Source organism: Sesamum indicum, linkage group LG9, assembly GCF_000512975.1.
Source record: "Sesamum indicum cultivar Zhongzhi No. 13 linkage group LG9, S_indicum_v1.0, whole genome shotgun sequence".
Classification (NCBI taxonomy): Eukaryota; Viridiplantae; Streptophyta; class Magnoliopsida; order Lamiales; family Pedaliaceae; genus Sesamum; species Sesamum indicum.
In genome coordinates, this window is record NC_026153.1 from 8,835,860 (window position 1) to 8,841,797 (window position 5,938).

A 5,938-nucleotide genomic window follows, 5' to 3' on the forward strand; every position below is an offset into this window, starting at 1 on the left:
GAGAGGGTGTGTTGTGGGGGGGGGGGATGGGGTATAATTGTTATGTTTTAATTTTTTTTATAAATTACAATTATATGTATTATAAATAAATATTAAAAATTATAAATTAAAATAATTATATATTAATAAGCCTAGTTGACCGGTTTGACTAGAAGGGTATTTTAGTCATTGTTTCTAAAAAATATATTCAAATTGACTAGGGGGCGGTGTGATTATTTATTGATAACATAGGGGTGACTTTTGATATTAAAAATTTCATAAGGTGGTTTTTAATATTTTGTTATATCACAGGGGGTCAAAATGGATTTAACCCTTTTAAAAAATATACGGACATAAATTGTTGTATTTAAAAAATACAGGAAGGTAAATCGCTATTTGTTTTTTCATAAGAGAGTAATTTACTTATTTACGATATTACAAGGGAGTTACTTGCATTTTTTCCATATTTTATTTTAGTGATTGTAATCAATTTATTCAAGAAATAATCGAGTTCTTCGCTTTCACTTAAAAAAAACAATGAGATGAGAAGTGGTAAATGAAGTGATTAGTGCAGTTGAGCTACCAAAGTTAATTGGGGGGGCGGGGGATAATGATGTTGTTCTTGCAGTTTTGCTTGCACGTTTCAAATAATGTGTGATGCTTCGCATCAAAGCAACGCATGCTTCTTGCATAAAACATTAGCACACACTAATCATCATTCCACAATATTATTCACCACAATTAAGCTCTTTCTCATACTCCACCCCCACCACTAAATAATAGGATGAATAGCAATTTATCTCGAGCATATTGAGTAGAACTCGAATATTATAGCTAGTTTAATTATGAAAAATGTTAGACAGCGTATACTTGAAATTACCTTAACTAGCTCTGTTAGTACACATGCACTTTATAGATTGTGGCGTATCCCTTGGCCTGTCGAAGGAAACACTACTTGATTCATGATTGTTGTACTATATCTTTTTCTATTTAGGAAAATTATATTTATCGAAAAAAAGAATAGCAATTTATCTCCCTGTAATATTGAAAATGAGCACATTATCCCTCTATGAAAAAAAATATAGCAAATTTACCTCTTTATACAGGGGAGTAAATTGCTTCATTTTAAAAATCACGGGGGGAGGTAAATTATTGTATTTAAAAAAATATAGAGAGGTAAATCACTATTTATTTTTTCATAAGGAGGTAATTTGCTCATTTGTGATATCATAAGAAGGTTGCTTGCATTTCCCCCCTAAATAATATATATAATAAATTACAACGGATTCTTTTGAAATTTGACATAATCATGAATACCTTATCGTATTTGAAAAATTATAAATACTTTTTTGATATTTGATCAAATTATTTAATCGTTGAATGGAGTTTGAAATTGTTAACTCTGCTTTTTTTGAAAAAATAAAAAAAATTATAAAAAAATCAGACGATGTGGATGGAAGAATTTGATTTTTTTTTAAAAAAATATCATCCACTTAGTTCAATAAAAAATTTGAAAAATAAATAAAATTATAATTTATTGTTGTCAAGGGCATTTTGATCAGTTCACCACAAAAAATGGATGAAAACATAACAAAAACTAACACATTGAACTACTTGTTAGACGACCGTTAAAATCATAGAGTATTCATAATTTTTAAACAACGAAAATATATTTGTAATTAAGCCAAAATTTATGGGCCTCATTGTAATTTATTCTAATTATTGATGGTTGGATATAACAAATTTATTGATTTGTTAAGTATTTTTTTTATAATGCATTCCATTGCACAAGATTTATGGGAGTAATGATATAGAAAGACTGATATAATTAAAAGGAAAAATTATATTTTTTATCCTACAAATTTGACTTTTTGCAGTTTTGGTTCAATTTGGGATTCACTATATTGGATTAGGGGTATAAACTAGTCGAGCTTGATATTTTTTGGCGATCTCGAGCTTGAGCTCGATTTTGAGTTTCTGGCTCGAGCTCGAGCTCAACTCCTATAATGAGCTTGAGCTCCAACTAATTTATTTTTTATCATTAGATTAAATCATGGGAATCACCAAATTTTTGCATAAATTTATAAGTAAAAAAAATAGATTGCATAATGTATACTATATTATAAATATACCAAAATATAGTATGAAATTTTAATTTATTTATAAATATAAATTACTGATTAGTTTAATAGTAATCTAATCAGTAAAATATACCAAAAAAGTTATGCTAAATAATTTAAAATTGTAGAAAATAGATTAATACTAAATAATTTAAAATCGTGATTTTAAATCATATCGTCTAATATGATCTAACAGACACAATCTTTTTAAGATATCGTAATTATTGATTAGACTTTTTGATCTCATTATATATATAATAAAATAATAATAAAAATAATTAAAAATTATCCAACCATCACTATTATTATTATATTATTATTATTAGATTAATTAATAGAAATCACAAAATTTTGACATTAATTTATAAGTAATAAAATAGATTGCATAATGCATAATATGTATTTTGATATAAATATAAAATTCAGAAATAGATAAAAAAATCATAAGTAAATTACTTGTCAATATCCAAAAAGTATAACACAATATAAATATAAATTAAAATAACATAAAGTTTATATGTGTATAACACAACATAAAGTTGATTAAATTTATTTTTGTATAAAGATTAAATATATAAATAAAAGTACCATGATTTATTATTATCCAAAATAAAATATATAATATTGATTAATAATTATAATATATTAAAAAAAAAAAGATAAAGCTCACGAGCTGAACAGACATAATTGAACTCGAGGTCGAGCTAAAAATCGAGTTCGAGCTAAAACTCGAGTAGCCGGCTGAGCTGAACTCGTCTGCTAGCCCTACATTGCATCTCATATGTGAGTCTTGGAACGGATCTCGAAGTTTTGGCTTCAACTCATTCTCAATTTTCTCTTTTTCTTTTTTTAAAGTAAATTACAACGAATTTTTTTTAAATTTATTATAATTATAAATATCTTCAAATTATTTAAAAAATTACAGATATTTCTCTAAAACTAGCGATCGCCTAATAATAGCCACTGTAGGGGGACTTTATTATGATGGAGTATTTATTAGACGAAAATTAAAATTAGGAGATATTTATAATTTTTCAAACAAAAATAAAATAATTATAATTAAGACAGGCCAGTAGAGCTCATTATAATTTATCACATTTTTTTATGTATGCATTTATCATATTTAAGTATGATAGGGATGTGTGAGATATTACTTAAAAGTTATGTACCTATTGAGATATTTCGGAAATTATGTGAAAGGGTCAGATGGTTTATGTGGCGACCTATGAACCACCAAGACAAAGATTGGCAAAAGGGCCATAAGGCCCCACCCACTAATTAATTCCAACTTTTCCCCCCTCCCCCCCCCACCCCCCCCCCCTCCCCACCCCACCCCCGAGAATTATTTTTTTCTTTTTCCTTTTTGGTTTCATTTTGGGATGTGCAATTTTTGATTAACTGATGGAATCGAAAATTTTATTTTTATTGAATACTGAATGAATAATTCAATACAATATTAGATTATTTTTTAAAAAATAATTAATATTCAATTCAGTTTCAATATTTTATTCCGAAATATCAAATTTTTATATGTATATATAATATATATCTTAAATATCTTAATGTATGTATGATTGTAATTATTATTTATAAATATTTTTTAACTAACACAATATCGTAATCTTACGATATTGTATTATATTTCTTTTAATTTTTGATTAATTTGTACAAAACTGAACCGAATCGAAATAAATTCGATTTTTATTAAATCAAGCTGAACATTTTGCTTCGAATAACCAAAACGAACACTTTTAGCGTCACTAATTTTTACGAGTTTGAGCCTCATTAGAAGCATAAAACCCGCCGCTTTATGTAAATGTATTATGGGTTGGCGTGGCAATAACCAAGTGGGAACCTCATGATAACGCACGAAGTGTTGCGGGGTCGCAGTGGCCAAGCACGAGTCTCGTTAAGGACATATAGCTCGTCAGTTTATATAGATATATGATTAGTTGGGAGTGGCGTACGTATAATACTTAATCCAATAAAGACTAGGTTACATTTTTTAGATGTTGTTTTGCATATGAATGTGATACGGACTGGCGATGGCTGGCTTATATGATCCTTACTCCGACAAATATCGAGTTCAATTTATATATAGTGTATTGGCGGGTTTATATTTAGTGTATATAATTATTTTATTTCGACAAGTTTTGTTTGTCAATTTTTTAAATTTATGTGTGAGATTAACTTGGTTTGAGTAAAAATATTTAAATTTTAATTCATTTGCACGTTCTCCGACCTATTTATTAGGGGTATATTTGTAATTGTGGCGAATCTTCGTCTGTTCAAAATGTGTTTGAGTGAACTTATAACCTCTTTGAAATATTGACAAGTGCTTGGCAATTATTTTTGAAAAAGAAATTTGTAAGATAAATAATAATAATAATAATAATAATAAAAGCTTATAAATTCTTTTAAAAAAACAAAAATTTTATAAGTTTTGTTATCTTATTTCATCTAAATATTTCAGAAAGGTTAATTTATTTTTAAAAATAAAACATAATACTTTATGAAATTTTAAAATATATTATAAAATATATGAATTCATAAAAAATATTTGATATAATTTTATCCTAAAACCCTTATTTTTCAAGAGTGGCCTTTTTTCTTGTATGGACTTGTTTGGATAGTATCTCAAAATATCAAAATTCGAGGAAGAAAAATAATAAAATAAATAAAGATAAATTACATCGAATTTTTCCTGAAATTTTATTATTTAAAAAAATTATCAATATATTCTGATTTTACGGTGAATTCATAAAATGTGTTGTAGATTATATACTATGATTTTATTTATTTTTTAATTTTTTATGAATTAAGTGAGATATTTTTTTTTTAATTTTTTTCTATCTCGTCCTATTTTTATAAAAAAAAAATACAATAAAAGTCAAATTGACAATTTCAACTCTGTATTTAAGGATCACATAATTTTAATACACATTGGCAGTATATATAACTTTTTAATAATAAAAAGTATTTATTATTATATAAAATTTTAAGTTAGGCCGTTGCATTTTATTTGAAAATTAAATCATCTGAAGCCCTTATTCATCTTTTTGAGTAACAAATAATTTAACATAAAGTGAGATAAATACCTATACGTTTAATAAAGTTCAGATCCATACCTTAAATTTGCTCATGAAATTTTAATATTATGATCAACCATCAGACCAAGAGATAATTGGTCGCGAGCTGCTATTCATGTAAACGAACAAACCCAATCATAATGTTTGGTTTTATTTTTAACTTGTTTTGAGGTGTTTTGTTGAGATAAAGAGAGAAAAACAAAAATAAATAAGTATAAGTTAGAAATAGTGTGTATGTTTGGATTTATTTTTGGAGATAATATAAAATAAGTATAGTATGTTTGATGTTGGGTAGTAAGAAGACAAAAAATATTGTTCATTGTCAAATCATATATCTTTTTATATATATTTATATATATATATGTATGAAAATGTATAATAAATTTTCTACCACTTTCCTTTTTCGGTGGAGCGTCTTAGAGTGCGCCAGGGTGCGCAGTACGCGCGTCTCCTGATCTCTGCTCTGCGTCTTCTTCCTCACTCCTCGTTTCTCACAAAAAGCAACTCAACTCACCGCTCCTCTCTCTCTCTCTCTGTGCCACCCCGGCGCAATTTAGCACCCTTATCTCTCTTCACTTCTTCCATCCCTCTCACCAGAATACAAGCATTTACTTTTCCCTCTTCCACTGTAGGCCTACCAACTGCACATACAGTGGTGAGATACATACATACATATATATACACTTCCACCGGTCAGTCTCGAGTTTTTTTTTTTTTTTTTTTTTGATCTCCTCTTTTCTTGGGAGGTGC

The 5,938-nt window shown here is 27.2% G+C and overlaps 1 protein-coding gene across 1 annotated transcript in view; it reads left to right on the plus strand.

Annotated features, from left to right (window-relative positions):
- Positions 5,585-5,938, plus strand: part of LOC105171131 (aspartic proteinase-like protein 1) — a gene marked incomplete in the record, with an annotated part of 6,422 nt that continues 6,068 nt past the window's right edge. Inside the window, 1 exon segment of the mRNA XM_011092156.2 lies at positions 5,585-5,910.